The sequence below is a fragment of the Acipenser ruthenus genome, chromosome 14 (genome assembly GCF_902713425.1).
Source record: "Acipenser ruthenus chromosome 14, fAciRut3.2 maternal haplotype, whole genome shotgun sequence".
In the NCBI taxonomy this organism is placed as follows: Eukaryota; Metazoa; Chordata; class Actinopteri; order Acipenseriformes; family Acipenseridae; genus Acipenser; species Acipenser ruthenus.
In genome coordinates this window covers 39,648,204-39,660,395 of record NC_081202.1, presented here as the reverse complement: position 1 = coordinate 39,660,395, position 12,192 = coordinate 39,648,204, and positions in this window count along the sequence as shown.

Below are 12,192 nucleotides of genomic sequence, written 5' to 3'. Positions count from 1 at the left end.
GAAAACACAATTTTTTGATGATCAAACCTACCCAAATTTAGACACCTACTTTTCTGAAAAAGTGGACAGGTCCGGACCTGTTGAAAAAAATTAAATTTTGGCCAATTTTATTTCTTCATAATTTCGATGCCCGAGCTTTAGAAATAGCTTACAGGTTAACATGTCAAGAAAACACAATTTTTTGATGATCAAAACTACCCAAATTTAGACACCTCCTTTTCTGAAAAAGTGGACAGGTCCGGACCTGTTGAAAAAAATAAAATTTTGGCCAATTTTATTTCTTCATAATTTCGATGCCCGAGCTTTAGAAATAGCTTACAGGTTAACATGTCAAGAAAACACAATTTTTTGATGATCAAACCTACCCAAATTTAGACACCTACTTTTCTGAAAAAGTGGACAGGTCCGGACCTGTTGAAAAAAATTAAATTTTGGCCAATTTTATTTCTTCATAATTTCGATGCCCGAGCTTTAGAAATAGCTTACAGGTTAACATGTCAAGAAAACACAATTTTTTGATGATCAAAACTACCCAAATTTAGACACCTCCTTTTCTGAAAAAAGTGGACAGGTCCCGACCTGTTGAAATAAATTAAATTTTGGCCAATTTTATTTCTTCATAATTTCGATGCCCGAGCTTTAGAAATAGCTTACAGGTTAACATGTCAAGAAAACACAATTTTTTGATGATCAAAACTACCCAAATTTAGACACCTCCTTTTCTGAAAAAGTGGACAGGTCCGGACCTGTTGAAAAAAATAAAATTTTGGCCAATTTTATTTCTTCATAATTTCGATGCCCGAGCTTTAGAAATAGCTTACAGGTTAACATGTCAAGAAAACACAATTTTTTGATGATCAAACCTACCCAAATTTAGACACCTACTTTTCTGAAAAAGTGGACAGGTCCGGACCTGTTGAAAAAAAATAAATTTTGGCCAATTTTATTTCTTCATAATTTCGATGCCCGAGCTTTAGAAATAGCTTACAGGTTAACATGTCAAGAAAACACAATTTTTTGATGATCAAAACTACCCAAATTTAGACACCTCCTTTTCTGAAAAAGTGGACAGGTCCGGACCTGTTGAAAAAAAATAAATTTTGGCCAATTTTATTTCTTCATAATTTCGATGCCCGAGCTTTAGAAATAGCTTACAGGTTAACATGTCAAGAAAACACAATTTTTTGATGATCAAACCTACCCAAATTTAGACACCTCCTTTTCTGAAAAAGTGGACAGGTCCGGACCTGTTGAAAAAAATTAAATTTTGGCCAATTTTATTTCTTCATAATTTCGATGCCCGAGCTTTAGAAATAGCTTACAGGTTAACATGTCAAGAAAACACAATTTTTTGATGATCAAACCTACCCAAATTTAGACACCTCCTTTTCTGAAAAAGTGGACAGGTCCGGACCTGTTGAAAAAAATAAATTTTGGCCAATTTTATTTCTTCATAATTTCGATGCCCGAGCTTTAGAAATAGCTTACAGGTTAACATGTCAAGAAAACACAATTTTTTGATGATCAAAACTACCCAAATTTAGACACCTCCTTTTCTGAAAAAGTGGACAGGTCCGGACCTGTTGAAAAAAAATAAATTTTGGCCAATTTTATTTCTTCATAATTTCGATGCCCGAGCTTTAGAAATAGCTTACAGGTTAACATGTCAAGAAAACACAATTTTTTGATGATCAAAACTACCCAAATTTAGACACCTCCTTTTCTGAAAAAAGTGGACAGGTCCCGACCTGTTGAAATAAATTAAATTTTGGCCAATTTTATTTCTTCATAATTTCGATGCCCGAGCTTTAGAAATAGCTTACAGGTTAACATGTCAAGAAAACACAATTTTTTGATGATCAAAACTACCCAAATTTAGACACCTCCTTTTCTGAAAAAGTGGACAGGTCCGGACCTGTTGTAAAAAATAAAATTTTGGCCAATTTTATTTCTTCATAATTTCGATGCCCGAGCTTTAGAAATAGCTTACAGGTTAACATGTCAAGAAAACACAATTTTTTGATGATCAAAACTACCCAAATTTAGACACCTCCTTTTCTGAAAAAGTGGACAGGTCCGGACCTGTTGAAAAAAAATAAATTTTGGCCAATTTTATTTCTTCATAATTTCGATGCCCGAGCTTTAGAAATAGCTTACAGGTTAACATGTCAAGAAAACACAATTTTTTGATCATCAAAACTACCCAAATTTAGACACCTCCTTTTCTGAAAAAGTAGACAGGTCCGGACCTGTTGAAAAAAATAAAATTTTGGCCAATTTTATTTCTTCATAATTTCGATGCCCGAGCTTTAGAAATAGCTTACAGGTTAACATGTCAAGAAAACACAATTTTTTGATGATCAAAACTACCCAAATTTAGACACCTCCTTTTCTGAAAAAGTGGACAGGTCCGGACCTTTTGAAAAAAATAAATTTTGGCCAATTTTATTTCTTCATAATTTCGATGCCCGAGCTTTAGAAATAGCTTACAGGTTAACATGTCAAGAAAACACAATTTTTTGATGATCAAAACTACCCAAATTTAGACACCTCCTTTTCTGAAAAAGTGGACAGGTCCGGACCTGTTGAAAAAAATAAATTTTGGCCAATTTTATTTCTTCATAATTTCGATGCCCGAGCTTTAGAAATAGCTTACAGGTTAACATGTCAAGAAAACACAATTTTTTGATGATCAAAACTACCCAAATTTAGACACCTCCTTTTCTGAAAAAGTGGACAGGTCCGGACCTGTTGTAAAAAATAAAATTTTGGCCAATTTTATTTCTTCATAATTTCGATGCCCGAGCTTTAGAAATAGCTTACAGGTTAACATGTCAAGAAAACACAATTTTTTGATGATCAAAACTACCCAAATTTAGACACCTCCTTTTCTGAAAAAGTGGACAGGTCCGGACCTGTTGAAAAAAAATAAATTTTGGCCAATTTTATTTCTTCATAATTTCGATGCCCGAGCTTTAGAAATAGCTTACAGGTTAACATGTCAAGAAAACACAATTTTTTGATCATCAAAACTACCCAAATTTAGACACCTCCTTTTCTGAAAAAGTAGACAGGTCCGGACCTGTTGAAAAAAATTAAATTTTGGCCAATTTTATTTCTTCATAATTTCGATGCCCGAGCTTTAGAAATAGCTTACAGGTTAACATGTCAAGAATACACAATTTTTTGATGATCAAAACTACCCAAATTTAGACACCTCCTTTTCTGAAAAAGTGGACAGGTCTGGACCTGTTGAAAAAAATTAAATTTTGGCCAATTTTATTTCTTCATAATTTCGATGCCCGAGCTTTAGAAATAGCTTACAGGTTAACATGTCAAGAAAACACAATTTTTTGATGATCAAAACTACCCAAATTTAGACACCTCCTTTTCTGAAAAAGTGGACAGGTCCCGACCTGTTGAAAAAAATTAAATTTTGGCCAATTTTATTTCTTCATAATTTCGATGCCCAAGCTTTAGAAATAGCTTACAGGTTAACATGTCAAGAAAACACAATTTTTTGATGATCAAAACTACCCAAATTTAGACACCTCCTTTTCTGAAAAAGTGGACAGGTCCGGACCTGTTGAAAAAAATAAAATTTTGGCCAATTTTATTTCTTCATAATTTCGATGCCCGAGCTTTAGAAATAGCTTACAGGTTAACATGTCAAGAAAACACAATTTTTTGATGATCAAAACTACCCAAATTTAGACACCTCCTTTTCTGAAAAAGTGGACAGGTCCGGACCTGTTGAAAAAAATAAAATTTTGGCCAATTTTATTTCTTCATAATTTCGATGCCCGAGCTTTAGAAATAGCTTACAGGTTAACATGTCAAGAAAACACAATTTTTTGATGATCAAAACTACCCAAATTTAGACACCTCCTTTTCTGAAAAAGTGGACAGGTCCGGACCTGTTGAAAAAAATTAAATTTTGGCCAATTTTATTTCTTCATAATTTCGATGCCCGAGCTTTAGAAATAGCTTACAGGTTAACATGTCAAGAAAACACAATTTTTTGATGATCAAAACTACCCAAATTTAGACACCTCCTTTTCTGAAAAAGTGGACAGGTCCGGACCTGTTGAAAAAAATTAAATTTTGGCCAATTTTATTTCTTCATAATTTCGATGCCCGAGCTTTAGAAATAGCTTACAGGTTAACATGTCAAGAAAACACAATTTTTTGATGATCAAAACTACCCAAATTTAGACACCTCCTTTTCTGAAAAAGTGGACAGGTCCGGACCTGTTGAAAAAAAATAAATTTTGGCCAATTTTATTTCTTCATAATTTCGATGCCCGAGCTTTAGAAATAGCTTACAGGTTAACATGTCAAGAAAACACAATTTTTTGATGATCAAAACTACCCAAATTTAGACACCTCCTTTTCAGAAAAAGTGGACAGGTCCGGACCTGTTGAAAAAAATAAAATTTTGGCCAATTTTATTTCTTCATAATTTCGATGCCCGAGCTTTAGAAATAGCTTACAGGTTAACATGTCAAGAAAACACAATTTTTTGATGATCAAAACTACCCAAATTTAGACACCTACTTTTCTGAAAAAGTGGACAGGTCCGGACCTGTTGAAAAAAATAAAATTTTGGCCAATTTTATTTCTTCATAATTTCGATGCCCGAGCTTTAGAAATAGCTTACAGGTTAACATGTCAAGAAAACACAATTTTTTGATGATCAAAACTACCCAAATTTAGACACCTCCTTTTCTGAAAAAGTGGACAGGTCCGGACCTGTTGAAAAAAAATAAATTTTGGCCAATTTTATTTCTTCATAATTTCGATGCCCGAGCTTTAGAAATAGCTTACAGGTTAACATGTCAAGAAAACACAATTTTTTGATGATCAAAACTACCCAAATTTAGACACCTCCTTTTCTGAAAAAGTGGACAGGTCCGGACCTGTTGAAAAAAATTAAATTTTGGCCAATTTTATTTCTTCATAATTTCGATGCCCGAGCTTTAGAAATAGCTTACAGGTTAACATGTCAAGAAAACACAATTTTTTGATGATCAAAACTACCCAAATTTAGACACCTCCTTTTCTGAAAAAGTGGACAGGTCCGGACCTGTTGAAAAAAATTAAATTTTGGCCAATTTTATTTCTTCATAATTTCGATGCCCGAGCTTTAGAAATAGCTTACAGGTTAACATGTCAAGAAAACACAATTTTTTGATGATCAAAACTACCCAAATTTAGACACCTCCTTTTCTGAAAAAGTGGACAGGTCCGGACCTGTTGAAAAAAATTAAATTTTGGCCAATTTTATTTCTTCATAATTTCGATGCCCGAGCTTTAGAAATAGCTTACAGGTTAACATGTCAAGAAAACACAATTTTTTGATGATCAAAACTACCCAAATTTAGACACCTCCTTTTCTGAAAAAGTGGACAGGTCCGGACCTGTTGAAAAAAAATAAATTTTGGCCAATTTTATTTCTTCATAATTTCGATGCCCGAGCTTTAGAAATAGCTTACAGGTTAACATGTCAAGAAAACACAATTTTTTGATGATCAAAACTACCCAAATTTAGACACCTCCTTTTCTGAAAAAGTGGACAGGTCCGGACCTGTTGAAAAAAATTAAATTTTGGCCAATGTTATTTCTTCATAATTTCGATGCCCGAGCTTTAGAAATAGCTTACAGGTTAACATGTCAAGAAAACACAATTTTTTGATGATCAAAACTACCCAAATTTAGACACCTCCTTTTCTGAAAAAGTGGACAGGTCCGGACCTGTTGAAAAAAATAAATTTTGGCCAATTTTATTTCTTCATAATTTCGATGCCAGAGCTTTAGAAATAGCTTACAGGTTAACATGTCAAGAAAACACAATTTTTTGATGATCAAAACTACCCAAATTTAGACACCTACTTTTCTGAAAAAGTGGACAGGTCCGGACCTGTTGAAAAAAATAAAATTTTGGCCAATTTTATTTCTTCATAATTTCGATGCCCGAGCTTTAGAAATAGCTTACAGGTTAACATGTCAAGAAAACACAATTTTTTGATGATCAAAACTACCCAAATTTAGACACCTCCTTTTCTGAAAAAGTGGACAGGTCCGGACCTGTTGAAAAAAAATAAATTTTGGCCAATTTGATTTCTTCAAAATTTCGATGCCCAAGCTTTAGAAATAGCTTACAGGTTAACATGTCAAGAAAACACAATTTTTTGATGATCAAAACTACCCAAATTTAGACACCTACTTTTCTGAAAAAGTGGACAGGTCCGGACCTTTTGAAAAAAATAAATTTTGGCCAATTTTATTTCTTCATAATTTCGATGCCCGAGCTTTAGAAATAGCTTACAGGTTAACATGTCAAGAAAACACAATTTTTTGATGATCAAAACTACCCAAATTTAGACACCTACTTTTCTGAAAAAGTGGACAGGTCCGGACCTGTTGAAAAAAAATTAAATTTTGGCCAATTTTATTTCTTCATAATTTCGATGCCCGAGCTTTAGAAATAGCTTACAGGTTAACATGTCAAGAAAACACAATTTTTTGATGATCAAAACTACCCAAATTTAGACACCTCCTTTTCTGAAAAAGTGGACAGGTCCGGACCTGTTGAAAAAAATTAAATTTTGGCCAATTTTATTTCTTCATAATTTCGATGCCCGAGCTTTAGAAATAGCTTACAGGTTAACATGTCAAGAAAACACAATTTTTTGATGATCAAAACTACCCAAATTTAGACACCTCCTTTTCTGAAAAAGTGGACAGGTCCGGACCTGTTGAAAAAAATTAAATTTTGGCCAATTTTATTTCTTCATAATTTCGATGCCCGAGCTTTAGAAATAGCTTACAGGTTAACATGTCAAGAAAACACAATTTTTTGATGATCAAAACTACCCAAATTTAGACACCTCCTTTTCTGAAAAAGTGGACAGGTCCGGACCTGTTGAAAAAAATTAAATTTTGGCCAATTTTATTTCTTCATAATTTCGATGCCCGAGCTTTAGAAATAGCTTACAGGTTAACATGTCAAGAAAACACAATTTTTTGATGATCAAAACTACCCAAATTTAGACACCTCCTTTTCTGAAAAAGTGGACAGGTCCGGACCTGTTGAAAAAAATTAAATTTTGGCCAATTTTATTTCTTCATAATTTCGATGCCCGAGCTTTAGAAATAGCTTACAGGTTAACATGTCAAGAAAACACAATTTTTTGATGATCAAAACTACCCAAATTTAGACACCTCCTTTTCTGAAAAAGTGGACAGGTCCGGGCCTGTTGAAAAAAAATAAATTTTTTCCAATTTTATTTCTTCATAATTTCGATGCCCGAGCTTTAGAAATAGCTTACAGGTTAACATGTCAAGAAAACACAATTTTTTGATGATCAAAACTACCCAAATTTAGACACCTCCTTTTCTGAAAAAGTGGACAGGTCCGGACCTGTTGAAAAAAAATAAATTTTTTCCAATTTTATTTCTTCATAATTTCGATGCCCGAGCTTTAGAAATAGCTTACAGGTTAACATGTCAAGAAAACACAATTTTTTGATGATCAAAACTACCCAAATTTAGACACCTACTTTTCTGAAAAAGTGGACAGGTCCGGACCTGTTGAAAAAAATTAAATTTTGGCCAATTTTATTTCTTCAGAATTTCGATGCCCGAGCTTTAGAAATAGCTTACAGGTTAACAAGTCAAGAAAACACAATTTTTTGATGATCAAAACTACCCAAATTTAGACACCTCCTTTTCTGAAAAAGTGGACAGGTCCGGACCTGTTGAAAAAAATTAAATTTTGGCCAATTTTATTTCTTCATAATTTCGATGCCCGAGCTTTAGAAATAGCTTACAGGTTAACATGTCAAGAAAACACAATTTTTTGATGATCAAAACTACCCAAATTTAGACACCTCCTTTTCTGAAAAAGTGGACAGGTCCGGACCTGTTGAAAAAAATTAAATTTTGGCCAATTTTATTTCTTCATAATTTCGATGCCCGAGCTTTAGAAATAGCTTACAGGTTAACATGTCAAGAAAACACAATTTTTTGATGATCAAAACTACCCAAATTTAGACACCTCCTTTTCTGAAAAAGTGGACAGGTCCGGACCTGTTGAAAAAAATTAAATTTTGGCCAATTTTATTTCTTCATAATTTCGATGCCCGAGCTTTAGAAATAGCTTACAGGTTAACATGTCAAGAAAACACAATTTTTTGATGATCAAAACTACCCAAATTTAGACACCTCCTTTTCTGAAAAAGTGGACAGGTCCGGACCTGTTGAAAAAAAATAAATTTTTTCCAATTTTATTTCTTCATAATTTCGATGCCCGAGCTTTAGAAATAGCTTACAGGTTAACATGTCAAGAAAACACAATTTTTTGATGATCAAAACTACCCAAATTTAGACACCTCCTTTTCTGAAAATGTGGACAGGTCCGGACCTGTTGAAAAAAAATAAATTTTTTCCAATTTTATTTCTTCATAATTTCGATGCCCGAGCTTTAGAAATAGCTTACAGGTTAACATGTCAAGAAAACACAATTTTTTGATGATCAAAACTACCCAAATTTAGACACCTACTTTTCTGAAAAAGTGGACAGGTCCGGACCTGTTGAAAAAAATTAAATTTTGGCCAATTTTATTTCTTCAGAATTTCGATGCCCGAGCTTTAGAAATAGCTTACAGGTTAACAAGTCAAGAAAACACAATTTTTTGATGATCAAAACTACCCAAATTTAGACACCTACTTTTCTGAAAAAGTGGACAGGTCCGGACCTGTTGAAAAAAATTAAATTTTGGCCAATTTTATTTCTTCATAATTTCGATGCCCGAGCTTTAGAAATAGCTTACAGGTTAACATGTCAAGAAAACACAATTTTTTGATGATCAAAACTACCCAAATTTAGACACCTCCTTTTCTGAAAAAGTGGACAGGTCCGGACCTGTTGAAAAAAATTAAATTTTGGCCAATTTTATTTCTTCATAATTTCGATGCCCGAGCTTTAGAAATAGCTTACAGGTTAACATGTCAAGAAAACACAATTTTTTGATGATCAAAACTACCCAAATTTAGACACCTCCTTTTCTGAAAAAGTGGACAGGTCCGGACCTGTTGAAAAAAATTAAATTTTGGCCAATTTTATTTCTTCATAATTTCGATGCCCGAGCTTTAGAAATAGCTTACAGGTTAACATGTCAAGAAAACACAATTTTTTGATGATCAAAACTACCCAAATTTAGACATCTCCTTTTCTGAAAAAGTGGACAGGTCCGGACCTGTTGAAAAAAATTAAATTTTGGCCAATTTTATTTCTTCATAATTTCGATGCCCGAGCTTTAGAAATAGCTTACAGGTTAACATGTCAAGAAAACACAATTTTTTGATGATCAAAACTACCCAAATTTAGACACCTCCTTTTCTGAAAAAGTTTACAGGTCCGGACCTGTTGAAAAAAATAAATTTTTTCCAATTTTATTTCTTCATAATTTCGATGCCCGAGCTTTAGAAATAGCTTACAGGTTAACATGTCAAGAAAACACAATTTTTTGATGATCAAAACTACCCAAATTTAGACACCTCCTTTTCTGAAAAAGTGGACAGGTCCGGACCTGTTGAAAAAAAATAAATTTTTTCCAATTTTATTTCTTCATAATTTCGATGCCCGAGCTTTAGAAATAGCTTACAGGTTAACATGTCAAGAAAACACAATTTTTTGATGATCAAAACTACCCAAATTTAGACACCTACTTTTCTGAAAAAGTGGACAGGTCCGGACCTGTTGAAAAAAATTAAATTTTGGCCAATTTTATTTCTTCATAATTTCGATGCCCGAGCTTTAGAAATAGCTTACAGGTTAACATGTCAAGAAAACACAATTTTTTGATGATCAAAACTACCCAAATTTAGACACCTCCTTTTCTGAAAAAGTGGACAGGTCCGGACCTGTTGAAAAAAATTAAATTTTGGCCAATTTTATTTCTTCATAATTTCGATGCCCGAGCTTTAGAAATAGCTTACAGGTTAACATGTCAAGAAAACACAATTTTTTGATGATCAAAACTACCCAAATTTAGACACCTCCTTTTCTGAAAAAGTGGACAGGTCCGGACCTGTTGAAAAAAATTAAATTTTGGCCAATTTTATTTCTTCATAATTTCGATGCCCGAGCTTTAGAAATAGCTTACAGGTTAACATGTCAAGAAAACACAATTTTTTGATGATCAAAACTACCCAAATTTAGACATCTCCTTTTCTGAAAAAGTGGACAGGTCCGGACCTGTTGAAAAAAATTAAATTTTGGCCAATTTTATTTCTTCATAATTTCGATGCCCGAGCTTTAGAAATAGCTTACAGGTTAACATGTCAAGAAAACACAATTTTTTGATGATCAAAACTACCCAAATTTAGACACCTCCTTTTCTGAAAAAGTGGACAGGTCCGGACCTGTTGAAAAAAATAAATTTTTTCCAATTTTATTTCTTCATAATTTCGATGCCCGAGCTTTAGAAATAGCTTACAGGTTAACATGTCAAGAAAACACAATTTTTTGATGATCAAAACTACCCAAATTTAGACACCTCCTTTTCTGAAAAAGTGGACAGGTCCGGACCTGTTGAAAAAAAATAAATTTTTTCCAATTTTATTTCTTCATAATTTCGATGCCCGAGCTTTAGAAATAGCTTACAGGTTAACATGTCAAGAAAACACAATTTTTTGATGATCAAAACTACCCAAATTTAGACACCTACTTTTCTGAAAAAGTGGACAGGTCCGGACCTGTTGAAAAAAATTAAATTTTGGCCAATTTTATTTCTTCATAATTTCGATGCCCGAGCTTTAGAAATAGCTTACAGGTTAACATGTCAAGAAAACACAATTTTTTGATGATCAAAACTACCCAAATTTAGACACCTCCTTTTCTGAAAAAGTGGACAGGTCCGGACCTGTTGAAAAAAATTAAATTTTGGCCAATTTTATTTCTTCATAATTTCGATGCCCGAGCTTTAGAAATAGCTTACAGGTTAACATGTCAAGAAAACACAATTTTTTGATGATCAAAACTACCCAAATTTAGACACCTCCTTTTCTGAAAAAGTGGACAGGTCCGGACCTGTTGAAAAAAATTAAATTTTGGCCAATTTTATTTCTTCATAATTTCGATGCCCGAGCTTTAGAAATAGCTTACAGGTTAACATGTCAAGAAAACACAATTTTTTGATGATCAAAACTACCCAAATTTAGACACCTCCTTTTCTGAAAAAGTGGACAGGTCCGGACCTGTTGAAAAAAAATAAATTTTGGCCAATTTTATTTCTTCATTATTTCGATGCCCGAGCTTTAGAAATAGCTTACAGGTTAACATGTCAAGAAAACACAATTTTTTGATGATCAAAACTACCCAAATTTAGACACCTCCTTTTCTGAAAAAGTGGACAGGTCCGGACCTGTTGAAAAAAAATAAATTTTGGCCAATTTTATTTCTTCATAATTTCGATGCCCGAGCTTTAGAAATAGCTTACAGGTTAACATGTCAAGAAAACACAATTTTTTGATGATCAAAACTACCCAAATTTAGACACCTACTTTTCTGAAAAAGTGGACAGGTCCGGACCTGTTGAAAAAAAATAAATTTTGGCCAATTTTATTTCTTCATAATTTCGATGCCCGAGCTTTAGAAATAGCTTACAGGTTAACATGTCAAGAAAACACAATTTTTTGATGATCAAAACTACCCAAATTTAGACACCTCCTTTTCTGAAAAAGTTGACAGGTCCGGACCTGTTGAAAAAAATTAAATTTTGGCCAATTTTATTTCTTCATAATTTCGATGCCCGAGCTTTAGAAATAGCTTACAGGTTAACATGTCAAGAAAACACCATTTTTTGATGATCAAAACTACCCAAATTTAGACACCTCCTTTTCTGAAAAAGTGGACAGGTCCGGACCTGTTGAAAAAAATAAAATTTTGGCCAATTTTATTTCTTCATAATTTCGATGCCCGAGCTTTAGAAATAGCTTACAGGTTAACATGTCAAGAAAACACAATTTTTTGATGATCAAAACTACCCAAATTTAGACACCTCCTTTTCTGAAAAAGTGGACAGGTCCGGACCTGTTGAAAAAAATTAAATTTTGGCCAATTTTATTTCTTCATAATTTCGATGCCCGAGCTTTAGAAATAGCTTACAGGTTAACATGTCAAGAAAA